The sequence below is a fragment of the Cyanistes caeruleus genome, chromosome 9 (genome assembly GCF_971803275.1).
Source record: "Cyanistes caeruleus chromosome 9, bCyaCae1.hap1.1, whole genome shotgun sequence".
Classification (NCBI taxonomy): domain Eukaryota; kingdom Metazoa; phylum Chordata; class Aves; order Passeriformes; family Paridae; genus Cyanistes; species Cyanistes caeruleus.
Genome location: NC_141709.1, coordinates 31,353,561 through 31,369,000, shown reverse-complemented (window position 1 = coordinate 31,369,000; position 15,440 = coordinate 31,353,561). Strand labels below are relative to the sequence as shown.

General features: G+C 42.2%; 1 protein-coding gene across 10 annotated transcripts in view; it reads right to left on the bottom strand.

The window, feature by feature from the left end:
• FGGY (FGGY carbohydrate kinase domain containing) overlaps positions 1-15,440 on the bottom strand; it is a 279,434-nt gene that overhangs the window by 231,509 nt on the left and 32,485 nt on the right. For 5 of the 10 annotated variants that reach the window (XM_086841676.1, XM_086841675.1, XM_086841673.1 and 2 more), the window contains one exon: positions 10,778-10,866. The exons of the other annotated variants lie outside the window; for them this stretch is intronic. The gene's annotated coding sequence lies outside the window, so the exon portion shown is untranslated. The remainder of the gene's footprint in view (positions 1-10,777; positions 10,867-15,440) is intronic. 10 annotated transcript variants of the gene reach the window in all.

Genomic DNA, 15,440 nt, shown 5'->3' with positions numbered 1-15,440 from the left:
GCAGACACAAATCCTTCTGCACTCCAGACCTGCAGCCCAAGTTCAGGTTCCAGCAAACACTTGCACATGGCACTGGGAGGTTGGAGTTTGGCTTTAAAACAATGTGAAGAAATGTGATGTTTAAAGAAGTGTATCAGCAGCTTGAAAACAACTGCCAACATGTCCAGTGGGTATTACTGGCCATGCTCTTAGCTGATTACATCTTTATCTGCTGAGAAATTTTCAGAGGTACCAAGTATCCTGAGAGGGGCTGCAGAGGAAGCCACTGACCCTCTCTACCCTCACTCTCACCTTTCCCATTCACAGAAGAGCTTCCAACTCCCACTGCTCTTTGTAGCTGTGTTTATCATCTCAACCAAGCCCAGCAACAGCAGCAAGTTAAGATATTTCCTATGGGAAAGGGTGAAAAGGAACAAGTCCTGGTTATGGTCTCCCACATGTGGTGAGGCTCCTGCTTGGCTACCGAAGTGTGAATACTGATAAACCTCCTGGCTGTGCCTTCTAGCCATGCCCTGCCACAGCTCCTGAATCAGCACAGTGTGGGTGAGCTGTGGGTAGGGGAAGGTTCATGATTAACTGTTCACTGCTAACAGAAGAATGGTTTGCATATGAGTTGCTTTAATCCCCAAGAAGTGCCTACAATTTGTATGGTTCCATTGTACTCCTGGAACAGGTGTTTCACTTCCACAAAGCAGTTCTGTGTTTGCTGGCAGTGGAATAAGCTGCATCTTTGTGGAGTGACAGTCTATCATCTTTTCTACACGTGTTATTTTTCCTTTTGCCCAAATCATACAAAGATACTGATTGATCAATAATCCATCAGTCATTTATCAATTAGAAATGGAAAGTTAAATGCAACAGACTAAACAAACTGAAGCAAAAAGTAAATTCTTCATATCTGTATTTCCATCATATCAGAAAATTCACAGATTTTGACTTGCTGTGGGAGATAAGTCTGTATATAACAAAATCATATAAACTATTCACATCCCCTTTCTGTGGTTTAAAGAGGATAATACTCATATCCTCAGAAGAATCTTTAACTTTATCTCCACATCCTAAAGTGATTCAGTCTTTGAAAAAAAGAGTTGTGATCTGAGTTCTTCTTGCATTCCCAAATTTCATACAAGATGCTGAAATAAAATATTGGCATTTACAACAAAACCACAGCGTAGTAATTCCATAAATGATTCCTTCAGCTTCTAAGACTCAGTTGCCTTCAGTGGACCACCACTTCAAACCTGAACTTTGCTGACTGGCTTAGCAATTTGTTCCTGCTATCATGTGACAAGTTTTTGAAGCTCACATGTGTATGGGGCATTTGCTGCCAGTATCAAAAGAAGAAAAAAAAAATTAAGAAATATAGTAGAACATGAGGTTCCAATTGTCTGATAAGCAGAAACATCTGCTGGAGTCATGAGCAGTTGATTAGTGGAGTTCATTCCCAGGGTAAGGCTCCAGTAGATCAGCTCTTCTATCTAAGTACAGGATTGTAGTCACTGGAAGCGTTACAAAGAGGTACAAAGTACAGGCAAAAGAGGCAGAAATAATTTCTAAGGGCACCAGGACCCTTAAAAGCCAACACAGTTTATAACACAGCAGTCTTGGGCACTGCCTCACATGATACAAGCATGTAAAATTAACAGCTGTATTTAAACTTCCCCACAACAGCTAAACATCTGCCAGTCTTTCAGCTATAAACCTAAACTATTTTTAAAACTGATAACTAGAGACTGTAAAAATTCTTCTGGAAGATAAAACAAAAGGTACAAGCCATCAGTCTGAACATATTTTGTACTTGAAAAATAATCAGAGCAGTACTGGTCAAAACAATGACAAAAACATCAGTTGTTTTTAAAGATGCTGCTTGGATTTCAACCTAAAGCTTTTCCACCTCATTACACTAAGGCAAGGATTAAATACCTGGGAACACTTGCACAGAAAGCAGAGGCTGATCAGAATTGCTAATTCAGCCTCTAAAGCTGCAGTGATACTGGGTGGATAGAGATGTATAAACTACTCTCATTAAGGTCACTGGTGCAGATCTGTGCTCACAACACTACAAGCCTTGGCACCCAGGAATACAAGAAACCACCAGGAAGAGGATGTCCTTAAGGCTAAGGCTCTCCTTCATTAACTTGAATATCTAATTGTAGGTTTACTGGGAATCTCAACCCTAGCTCTTGTTCAATTCCTGGTGTTGGTGGCCTGACCTGACCTCCCAGTTTCCTGGTGTTCCACCTGTCACCCCATGCCTATTCCCCATCCAGGAATGGAGTACTGTTACATTAAAAATAACAACTAAAACTTAGTAGCCAGCAATTTCACTTCCCCTCCTGACTTTACCATGTTGTCTTTACCAAACCCCTAAAATAACAAATACAAAATACCTTGTAAGATTGGTGGGGTTTGTGTTCAGTACATAGTTTGATCCAACTTACTGTATAACCTTATCAAAATTTTGGTAGATTTTTATTATTGAGAAATAAAAGGTGTCCCACTTTTACCATGAAGGACAAACTTACAAACTTCCAAGATGCTACAGTTACCTAAGGAAATGGCATTTTCTGAGGGGTATCAGGGGGTTGATTTCAGTCTATCAAAAGCAGAACTATCTTTTAAAGTAAAAATTGTATTTGACTGTAAAAGTTATTATCAGATGTTCATAAAAGAACTTGTTTCCATCTGAATAGATGCAATATTTACAAGTATTTTTCTGCCTTTCAGGAACTATTGCACTCCCACCCCTGAAATCCCTTCCATGCTTTCCAGTTCCCTGTAAGAACCTCTCTGTCACTAAGACCTTGCTATGTGCCTGTTTTTTCTTACCTAAGCTTAGAGGCAGGAGGGGAATTCACCTGCCAGCACTTCTCTTGGGGTGCCAGTGGAACCAGAGATGTTCACTGGCTCTGACAACAGATCAGACAACCATCACAACAGTCCTTCCCTATCTGAACATATCATTGACTTCTGAACCCACGTGTTGCAGTGTGTGAGTCCAAGCACAATCTCGTTTGGCTTTTCTAAGCACACATGTGGATCCTCTTTCCAGTGTTCCTTCTTGAGAATAAGAGTGAAATTCTTTCATCCAGGGGCTTTTTGTTGACCTTCATGACTGGCCCTTTGGCTAAACCTGACTTCTGTGGAAAAGATACATTCAGTTCTTCTCCCCTCCTATGTAGCTGAGACTTTCTACTTGTGGCTTCTCCCATTGCTTCTTCTACAAATCTTGTTTGCAGCTCCTCACTGTATACATGGACTACCTTTTACAAATTACCTGAACTCACTGGATGTAAACCAGAAGGAAAATAAACTTCAGACACCTACACAGGCACAGTTATATGCCTAATAATCTAATTATTGACTTAATAAATTCAGGCCCTTAGCAAGGATTATTGTTTCAGGCCACAAGCTACTTTACCAGGATCACATAACTTCTCTAATATAAATAGTTTACATCTGGCTATCTTGGCATATGAGCAGATAAAGTTGAAGTCCATCCACAAAAGACCAGAAGACCTGTCCTGGGTCACTCTTATCAGGTCTAGAGGTTTTCACTCCCTCATTAACTTTACTAGGCAAGTGCCACCTTTTGTCCGAAACTGCAAGCACTTTAATGGATTTCCATTACTCCTTAATGACAGATGTTGCTGCTGCAAAGACATTTCATGACACAAAAATTCCATAGCTTGCTAATATCATAAAATTAATTTCAATTTATATCAAATTCACAAATGATTATTTATATATAAATTCCCAAAATTATCAGTTCTGCAGCACCTCTAGCTCTATGATAAGGATAAGTTCTTAGTAAGAAGTAAGGGCTGAGATGAAAGATCTTTGGTGAGCCACGTTTCCAGAAGACCTGGGGACTCAGATGTTGCTTTCTCTCCACCACAGTTTACAAACAATAGAAACCTCTAAATGATCTGTTCATCATGAGTGAGCTGTGGGGCAGCTCTGTGCACCTCAACATCAGAGGTGGAAGAGGGTACACTTAATCAGGGCAGAAAGATAGGGAAGATGAAGACACAGCTCTGCCCCTTCACACTGTACAGACTCATGGCTTGTGTCATTAATTGTACTGCTTCAGGAAACACAAACAGCCTTGGATGAACAGAGGTTTGGGGATTTATCCCATTATTTGGCTTAGGAAGGATAAATACCACCTACACTCAATGGCCGGGATCTGTCTCATTTCTGCCTTCTCTTCCTGAGAACGGATGGAAACAGCTCCTGTGCAGAGGCTTTGGACTAGACAGAACAAAAGGAAGGGGCACTGGAAAAGGCTGTGGGAGCCACAGAGCCCAGGGAGCAGAGGAGGGACTGCTTGGTTTTGGTGTCTGTCTCCGTTATGAGTAAGAAGGCCTCAAGAACTGGGGTGTGGCAGCCTTTGGCACGGGCAGAGCGGGCGCAGGAGCCGACAGAGGGTTTCCTCCAGGACAGGCTGGAGCGTGAGCCAGGGCAGGAGGTTCCTGTGCCACTGTGAGCCCCGCTCCAGCTCCAGCCTCTGCCAGAGCCGGGTGACTCATGGTGGGGGGGAAGGCAAGACTTGGCAATCTGGGCTGTCTCACACAGCAGCAGGTCTTGTTCTCCAAGGGATAACCCAAGGACTGTGTGGCACAAGGCCAAACTCCTGAGTAAAGGACTGCAGTCTTTGTCCCTCTCTGGCCATTCCTAACAGCAAAGAACCACATCATTTCATGCAGCATACAGGACTTGACACATCCTCATCCTCTCTGCTCCCCACATGATGGGGGAAGCTGCACAGAGTGATGCTGGTGGGACCAGGACTGTCCTGCTCCTTTTGCCTGCAGCAGTCAGACCTAGCAGGCCTCAGGAGCTGGGAATATCCACCTGGGACAGGATGCCACTCCCGCACAGCACAGCGAAACCAGGGCTGTGATTCACAGGGGGAACCACTTCCCTTGGGACAGAGGTAATGGCTCCCATTTCCTGCTCTTTACCTACCCAATTTTTAAGGTTCCCATCCTCACCACAAACATCACACGGTTTGCACAACAGCAGCTGGGCTGCTGTAGTTTATAGCCCAGAACTTCAAGGTGTTTCTGAGCAGTACCTTTAAAGCTGGGATGCACCCACATGTCAGGAGAGCCCTGGGAAATGCCACCCTCCTTTTGGTAAACTCCTTCAGAATCATCATACATTGCTTTTGGGAGCTCATGAAAAAAGACTCAGGCCCTGTGAGTTTTATTAAGCCCCCATTTTACAAGTGGATAATACACCCATGGTCTGGCTCCTGTGATGTACTGAACACTGGGACCTGTGGCTGGCATGGTGTTCTCTGCAAAGGGGTTGAGCACCCATGTTCAAAGATAACATGGCATTTTACTATAGTGGCATTGACTGTGAGATCAGAGTTAGGCAGGTGAAAGGATTCAGTGCTGAAGTCTTTTCTGGAAGGCAACCATCTCAAAAAATGTTCAAAGTATGATACCCCAAAAGGAGATACAATTAGGAGATATATTCACCATTTTTACAAATCATCAGATCATAAGATAACTCATGTTTAAAGCAACTCCAGCAAGACATGTAGTTCAACCTCTTGCTCAAAGCAGAGTCAGTTATGAGGTCAGATCAGGTCACTCAGGGCTCTGACTGGTCCATTTGCCTTTAGGATGCCTGTTGCAAGCATTGATGAGTTTGGGTTTTGCATTAAAACAGAAGAATTTGCACTTAGTGAAAAAGAAATTATAACAGCCTTTGAAATATTAATGAATATGGTCCACAGATTACCAGGACTGAATTAACAACAAAAGACTCCCCAGTACTAATTCCTCTGATTTCCAATCTGCTCTGCTAAAGCAGTGAATAAACTGAGCTCTAGTGGTTGACTCTCTAAATTCTGTAAGTTTGCTCTCCACAAGTGGCAATGCCACTGCCAGCCTTGAGCACATGGGTTTGTACAGTTTGCATAGAAACACCCTTAACCAGCAAAGTGTATTTGCTTCCTGGCCAAACACACTAACAGTAAAATGTTGACTCTTTATAAACTGCCTACAGAGCCCATCCCTGGAGGCAATAAGCTATTGGTTAAAGATTCCTTAGATTCTTAGTGACATTTCCCGATAATGCTCCCATTTTTAAACATAGATTACAGTTCCTACTAAGGGGTTTAACAGCACTGGCTTGTTCTAAAGTGTGCCTTACCCTGGGTTATCAGAACAGTAGCTGAATTCCTCCTATGCCAGAAGGGCAAATTCAGATACCTTTAGTCACCTTTTTCCACAAGTGTCACTGAACTAACTGAAGATTGATGATCAGACAATGAACAAAGGGCTGAGCCTGCACATGCGGCTAATACGAGGGTTACCATTATACCATGGGAATTCAGACCACCTCTGTGGTGGAAAGGGCCCCAGATTTTCTAAATTTCACCTTCAAATCAGTTTTTCACTGTTTTATCAGTGTGGTTAAAGCAGTGAAACCTTCTGAGGCAGGTAAGTTTACATTTTCTGAATTCTGCAATTTAACTTAATTCATATACTGGAAGGAGACTGTCCTTGATTTCATTATAACTGCATTCAGACAAAGGATTGCAGATGGAATAGTCTATAAAAAATACCAACATCATTAAAGGTGTTCTGCCTTAATGACAAAGTATGGGAGACAGGCAACATTTTTCACTTTAAAAGCTACATGAGGGCACTTTCTGAATTCAGAATAGATAGTGTGCTTCTGGCAGTCCTCCCAGTGTCATTTCATGTGTTTGTCTTCCCAAAACCACACATCTTCCAAAGCTCTGGGTCCCAAACACAACACAAGATGTGTGCTGGGACCACAACCAACAGCCAAAGAGAAATGCCAAGGGGAAGAACTTCTTTATTGAGTGGTATTTCCTAAATTCCAACAAAACCTTTTCTGACTACCCTCTGCCTTGTCTGGCAGAGGCAGGAACATCCCTTTGCCAAGGTTTTCTCAAACTTTTTTTTGCTATGTTTAATATCCTAAGCCTACAGCTGTAAATGGTCCTCCCAAATTATCAAATTCCATAGGTGTGTGTCACCTCCTGCCTTGTGGTACCAGAGTGTCTATCACCCTCTTCCTTATTGCCCGATCAACGATCTCCTCTAATCACCCTCTTCCTTATTGTCTAAATATTTCCTTTACTACCATTCACACATGGGAATAACTTGTTTTAATGTTTTACATGACAGATATTTCAGAAACCAGCAGTATAAAACAACATCAGAAACACAGACCAGATCTCAGCTAACAACATGCATTAAATGAGCGCATGGCAATCTTTTTCTTTTCTTTTTTAATCTATTCCATTAGTACACTCAACCACACCTACTAAATCCACAGCACACACCTAGCCGTGATGCAGAAGGAGCTAGAAAACATGTTATAAACTCAGAAAAAAAAAGATGGGGATGGTGTGCCAGATTCATAGAGCAGCATTTCATCCCTGCTTCTGCAGAATCCAGCTTTATAACAATTGTTTGTGCTGCTGACTTCCTTCAACACCTGTGACCCTGCTTGTCATGGCCTCATTGCCTGCTGGAAACTTGGCAAAAGACAAGAGAAGAGTTATTAGGGAACCAATGCTACATCCTGAGAAAGGCCATGAAGTCTAAAGGTTGAGCAGGATTGCCAGGAGCAGCCTGATAAAGGAAGGAAGCATGTGGCTCTGAGCAGACAAACTGCTGTGCCCGAGTACAACGTGTTCAGAGCCTGGAGCTGCACCCCAACGCCTCCCACACTCCACAGAGCATACACTATGCAGGGACTCTTCCCAAACAGCCCCCTTGAAAATGAAGTATTTTAAGCCCCTTTCTGAAATGAGCATGTGACTGCTCAGTGCCAGCATTTCACAGATCTTAGATTTCAAAAAACACTCCTCTTTATTATTTCAAATTAAGGTAGGATGATTTGTTGATTTAATAAAAGAAAAAAATCCCATGCAATACCCCTTCTGAATTAGCATATTCAAGCCTTTCCAAGATCTGGCTCCAGCAAAGAACTTGTCCTTAAAAATCTATCAGACTGTAACTAAGCTTGTCACTTGGCATGTGAAATAAATAAGCCAATAATCAGATCCTTCAGAAAATTTTAATTAAACCTCTAAAACTGTCTCATAAAATACCCAGCATTTGAAGAGCTTTTATTCAGAAGGAGAGTACAGCACCTAAAGATTTCACAATAGGAAGACCATGGGGCATTAATAAATTCTTCCCCCCTCTTTCCTACTCACCACTCGCTCAGTTACAAGAGCACAGTGTTTTGTGATGCCACTCTGTGAATCTGAGCAGAAAACCCTTTCCTGGCTTTCAGCACGAATGAAACCAAGAGCCCAGCACGGCCCCACAAAGGACTGAGCAAGCACGAGCACAGAGCAGGACTGGCAGCCAGGGGAGGGAGGAAAAAGGACACGAGTTGCTTTGAGCTCATATTGCTGCTGAGCACTTTCTATTATAAAACCAAAACCTAATATGCTTTCAAGACTCCGACTCTGAGCTGCTTCCCACCGTGCGTCTCCTTCCCTGCGCAGATCCTACCGGGATCTATCCCATTCCCGAAACGCGCCGGACACCGCTCTCTATTATATTTTCATTATTCATTAAGCAAGAGGAAGGAGAAGCCCAGCAGTGCCCCTAAACACAACATCTGCCTTGAGAAACAGCAGCACAGTCCCTAAGGACAGCTCTCCCTGTGAGTGCAATGCCTGGTTCGGCAGCGCTGTCCTCCCTGGGGAGCTCAGCTGTGGGAAGCAGGAGCAAGGAACTGCCTTTTTAGGACTGTGGGGAAGCGCTGGGGCAAGATCAGGGCTCCGGCAGCAGTTCCCTGGCCTTATAAGGACAAAGCCAGGTATATTCCCAGCCAGCACATCCAGGTAAGGCCTGGCAGGACTCCCTGGGATCTCCCGCTGCCCCAGGATACCCTTGGCCACTGCCACACCTGCTCAGTGCAGACCTACAGCCTCGCTGTCCCCAGCCTCAGAGCATCTCAAATAGGCCTTATTAGGAAACAGGGAAGCTTAATTAACTAATTGAAAGATCGTTTTGAGATCTGCAAAGCCAGATGGTTTGTGGGTGAACCGTTCTTGATATTAATGTGACATTTTAAGGCATTCACAGCAACATTTTGGAGCGCAAGTCTCTAATGTCAGGCATCTTTTTAGCTACCCACGTAAGAGGGAAGGTTTCCAGAGGTGAGGAACAACTGGATTCTCCCAAGGCTTTGACAGAAGGGACAGGGCACCCAAAACCTCAGACACTGAGCAATTTGTTTAAGCAATCTTTAGGAACACACACAATTAAGACTCCTCCCCAGTTGCCTAAAAATTGCTTGACAGAAAAGCCAAAAGGCTTTTGTTTCATTCTGCTTGACAGAAAAGCCAAAAGGCTTTTGTTTCATTCTGTTTAAGTGAGATTTCTTGTTATTACCTGTTTTGTTTTTCCAGGGAGTGAAACAAACTAAAGTACCTTAGGACAAATCCATCTATATAGGATATACACGTAAGCAGCCCTGACCATGAACTCTCCCATATTGTTGCTCTTTTTACTTTCCTGACTATGATTTTTATTTGTAAAAAGAGGAGGCTGTGATTGAAATAGAAAAAAAAAGTACCTCTTTTCCCCAGCAATATCCTTTTTAAAATTTGATTTTTGAATCTTTATCAGAAAAATGGCCACAAAAATGGAGTATCCTTGAGTATTTTTCTTTGGGGAAATAAAAAAAGTAATTTCCTTTTAGATATGGTTAAAAAAATAATTTGCAGTGTAAAGTTAAAATGAGACACAACCCACCCAGGATTAATCCAGTTTCTCAGTTGTGATTATGAAATGGCACATTGAAATTCAAAGAATTAACAAGATGCCATCTTAACTTTTTTGAGGTTAAACTTTGATAACTGCCTGCCTGGAGATTCTCAAAAGTGTGGGTTTAGCTGAAAGCAACTACTTTAAACTTAAAGATATGAGAATGGCTTGACAGTTTTGATTTGTACAACGTTTTAAATCCACAGAGAGGTGTCTCTCTGCATCCCAAACTACTGCACCATTTGTGCCTTCAGGTAACAACCACAGCAGGAAGACCAAAACTTGGATTCCTCTTGCCACATCCAACTTGCAACATATTGTCAAGAAAACATGGGGGGAAGTACTGATTCCCCTTGGGTGATCACAGGGCATCCATTTCTAGGATTCCTTGTGAGAGGCCCATGAGGCCACAGACAACAGGAAAAAATAAGTTAATTAAATACATTAAATATGTGACAAACTTAGTCTAAGCTCAGAGATACAGGACTTTCTCTAGCTGTTGACTGGGCTGGGATTACATTTCCATAGCTCCAAAGGAGCACCACAGCAAGGCTACTTTCATAAAAGGAATAAAAGTTTTGACACCAGGTTTCATATCGTAAATTTCTCCTTTAAAATAGCCTGCTTGCCAAAACAGCTCAGCTGCCAGAAGGGGAGAGAGGCTGGGAAACTGCATTCCCTTTTAAAAGCAATGAGTGGACTGTGCTGCCCAGGTAAACGAGGCTCCAGAACCAGGGAGCATGGGCTCATTAGGAGCAATTAAAAAAAAAAAATAAAATTGTGAGGGGACTTTAAAAACAACAACTTTGCAAAACAAAACATGCATATGTACCACATGCATTTGTTTATGCAGCTGTAATGAGTGATGAAATCCATTTATAAGCTGAAGTCACTAGATTCTAAGCAGGTCTTTGTTTTATCTCAGTAAGTCATGACATTTCCCTACCATTTATATTAATGTGATTTGGATCAACATTTTCAAACTTATGCACCTGTTTTTTAATACTGCTCACCAACTGCACCTCTCTGGTCTCTGCAGACAGAACAGGCTGCTCTGGAGGCCCCACTTCAATCAAGCACCCTAAAAACAGATATAGAAACCTGGGTTTAGTTGAACACACGCCTGCAGTTCTTGAATTCAGCACATCTTCTGCAGTTCTTACTCAGACTGAGACTCTGGGCAACCTATAAAGAGCGTAAATAAAAATCAATGAGACCATTAGTGGGATGAATACTTACAGCATCAGCCCTTCTATAACCACAAAGTCTGCCCAGATGGATGCCCTTAAAAGACTTTCAGAAGGTTTGCTCCAGACAATGGCTCTCATTACAGCACTCGCTGTGACTTGGGAGAATAAAACGAAGATAAATGCAGCTGTTTCTGCTTACATTAATGCAGCATTAGTGCCCTCAGTAACAAAGGTAGGACAGAGTATGCAGAAAAATAAAAGATTCAGCACAAATAACTATTAAGTTACATGTTTGGTGTATTTATAAATTGTGCGAGGCTTGAGATGTATTATTATATAGCTTTAACATCAGTAATCCTGCATATAAATCAAGACCATGTTTTTAGCTTTGATATTAAAGAGAAGAAAAAGTGCAAGGCCAAAGATATTTGGCACTGCTGGTTTTGTCATTATGCTGCTATTAGCTTTGCCAACAGCTCTGATGTTTTGTGAGGATCAGATCAAAACTAAATGAATACAGGTCCACTGGTAATACAAACAGTCATTTTGTATTAGTTCTTTCAAGAAGGGAAAAAAGGTTAGAGCTGAACAAAAAGTCAGTGTACCCAATGTACCAGGACAGGGCATCCCAGATAGAGAAGAGTTCTCTGGGCCTGTAAGGCGTGAGGGAAAGTGTTGCTCCAGTTCCTTTCTCTGTTCTCACTCTCCTTTGGCCCATCCACCTCTTGTTCTCCGGAGTCCCAAAGGAGCCAGGTGGATTTTCCAGAGTGTCAGCAAACCAAGATGGCAGGAGGATATAAGGACAATGTAAAAACCTTTCACCTGGAAAGTTTTGTTCCAAGCAGCCTCTTTTTTTTACATGCAAAAGCATAAAGTACAAGACAGTTTGTCCAGCAGTTTGGACACAACTTTAGGAAGGCTCTAACAAGACCAAAGTCAAATATGCATAAGCAGCAAAGTCTGCATCACCCAACTGGCACCAACACACTGTGTTCCTATTCCTTGCATTTTTTTACCATTATTTTTGTTGATATAGGAAAATAATATGCACTATTGCCTCAGAAATTTATATATGCTAGCTATATTCATGGGGAAATAAATGCTATCTTCCTACATAATTCCAAGTCTATTAGGATTCCATTTTATATTCCCCCATTTGAAAAGTTCAGTTATTTTCCTTTCACTTTTGGGATCTACTGTATCAGAATGTCCAAAAGAAAATGGCTGTAACTACTGAAGTCAGAGTTACAACTGAAAAACACATATCAGTAAAACCTATTCTTTAATATGTGAGCCCACATGAACTAAACCCAGCTGAAAAGTTCTGAGAAGTTAAATTAAAATAAATAACTGTGAGAGTAAAGTAAACAGTTCCCTTACTGGATTTGTTATAACTGACTAAAACCTTTCTTCCTCTTTCCACATTAAAGGAGAGCTCTAAAACCACATTTTGCATACTTTATTAGTTCAAACCTTTTCTAACCTGGTTCCCAGGTCAGACCAAGTCTAAAAAAACTTTTAAAATTGAATCTAACATTGTTCTGAAATAACAGAATCCAGCAGAGTGTGAACAACAAGACTATCAATAAATGTCTACTCTTATTGCCAGGCCAAGAGTGGAATTCTAAACAATTTTTAGTGCCTAAGATTCACAGGTTATTGAACTGAACTTGCACACCAGCTTTAGTAATCAATGTTACCCATCTGAAGCCTCTGAATGCTTTCACCAGAGACAGGAACTGCACGTTTGGAGAAAGAAAAACATTTCTGTGATTGTTTTAAAAAATCACAGTTGAAAGTTTCTTGAAAGGTCAGAAAGCAAGTTCTCCTGGTAGGCACAGATTAGCAGCTGAGGGTAGGCAAGGTGCTCAGGGTGTATGGGAAGGGTAATCCATCAGATTGATAGCACCACTATGTATATGGTACAATTATATCTTATCTCCCCAGCCCTGCAACCAAAATAAACCCCGTGGAAGCCTTGGAGTCTGCTTCTGTTGTCTTTAAGTACACACCCCTTAGGGTGGCGACCCAGGACACACCACACGCCTTTTACCTCATGTAAGACAAAAGCAAAACAAATATAATCAGTATTTTTCCTTTTAGGACTCTCACTGAGCCTCTTTGATGTGTTTTCCCTAATCGTTTTCTCTTTTTAATCATCACACTCAGGGGTTTCTCTGAGCTTATTATGGTTTGGGTTTTATGTAACCTCTTCCAGGCGGGCGCCTTCCCAAGCTCCCAACACAGCAACTGCTGTAACAGTACACAGCAACTCTACACCAAGGAATACCTTGGCCAAATGAAACCAAAAGGGAAATTTAGATGAGTACATTCTGCTTAGGTTGGAATTTTGGCACAGACACAAGAGTTCACACTCCTGGTCTCACAAAAAGAGTACCTCTCTAATGGAGATACTGAAAATGAAAGTATCTCTTCTACTTCAAAGCTGAAAATTCGGCTGCTTCTACAAAGTGTTTTTCTGCCCTGGGAAATTTTACTTATCTACACCCATTCATGAAGGGGAAATCCTTGGTCCTGCAAGTTACCTGTGGGTTTGCTATTCACTTGACTAGTCCTGAGACTCTGCCAGTATGATTTACTGGCATAAAACTAGTTAAATTTAAATTTCCAATTTCCATGTGGCTGCTTGCCAGTATTTCTTTGTCTTAGGAGCAATTATTCATATTTACATTTTATCTTTATTCTCTTTAGCAACATTGCTATTTACATAAAGAATCCTTCAATGGATTATTACATTTTTTCAGTTTTACCTAAGAAGTACTATAGTTAAAAAATTTTCCTGATCCACTATTAACAAAATGGCTCAATTTATAATAGATACCATGTAAAACTCACAGAAACGGAATACCTATAAAATGTCCGGTTAACAGCTGCCCCCCATCTAAGCTGCCAGTAGATTCATGAGGTTCTAGAGTTAATTTCCATTTATCAACTAAGAATTACTGATATGACTGATAGTAATTTCAATTGTTCTATGCCAGGACGCTGCCCATGGAGGAAGCAGGAGCTGGGACAAGAAATGGAAACATTTTCTTTACGTGGGAAGGTACCCTGCTAAGAAACTGCTTATTGAACCTGACAGCAGGCGTATAAACAACATTAGAGGGAGTGTTCACACGTGTACTCCCAATAAAGGGGAGGACAAGGCGGTGAAAGTCAGAGCTATTACAAGACAAATACAAATTAAAGACATTGTTTTTAATCTCCAGGATACTAAAATATTTTTGAGAGCTCCTAGTGCTTGGGGCAGGAGGGAGGGAAAGACAGGGGTAGGGGAGCAGTAAACCCTGCTGAGACTTTTCGTATGGTTTCTGTCACCTTTTGTGGGAAAATCATTCTAGAGAAAAGCAAGTGAGGATTTTGAAACTAACTGAAAAGGACCTGCTAAAAGGTATTTTCTCTCTGTAAAACTTCCCATGTGGCCTGAAAAAGCACCCTGGGCACACCCTTTATCACACAGCTTTGCATATGAAACGCTATTTGTTTCAGAGGCAGTTGTATATTTTCACCTGGGGGATTATTCCTGTCAATTGTCCCCTGATTACTGATCTGTGAGCAGCAAGTGAAGAAGTCAAAGCTACCACAAAGACAGAAGTACAACTATTGAAGGTCATGGGATTTTCAACATTCCCCCTCCTCACCCCAAAACTTTAACCTTTGAGTGAACAGTGCCATATATATTTTTTGTTTGGCTGCCTGGTGGACCACCTGAAAATCATCAGCACTGTGAGAAGAAAGCTGCTATGGTTTATTCAGAATCTCCTTAACCCGAAGTCCTGCTGTGCATTACCATTTCCCAGAAAGGTGCATTGTTCTATCAGCACCCCTATCAAATTCAAGAGCAGAGACGCGCTGTCGGGACGTGCAGCAGCTCAGATAGGCCGGGCTGTTGCAATCCTGTTGCAATCCTGCGCAGAAAACACAACGTTAACACTGGCATGCTGCTCCCACGCCCTCCCCTCTCCAGGCTTCCCATTAACTCCGTGACACCCTGCAAGGCACAGGATTTATTTACACAACACCACTCCTGAGATGGGCCTTTGTTCGGCTGCAATGTTGACAAGGCTTAGGAAGCACTACCCGCCAGAGTAAAGGTGTATTAAGCATCAACTAAGGATGAAAGAAGTGCTTTGAGACTCGCTTGATCGAATTTCCAGCTGCAGCACAATTCCCTTTTAGCCAGGAGCCGCTGGGACAAACTAGGGAAGCTCCCGGCTTTCACAGAGAGCAGTGGCTGGCACTCACACGGCGGTTCCACGAGGACTTTAACCCGGGATATGTGGTGACACCCTGAAAAGAAGCAAATTCCTCTCTGCCCAGCCATTCAGGTTTTTGCTGGGCTGGATCGAGCCGTGTTTCCCAACAGCCTTCACCTCCCGGCTGTGTCAGCGCCAGGGAGGGGACAGCGTGGGAGCCGGAAGGAGGCAGGACTGGCTCTTGTGTC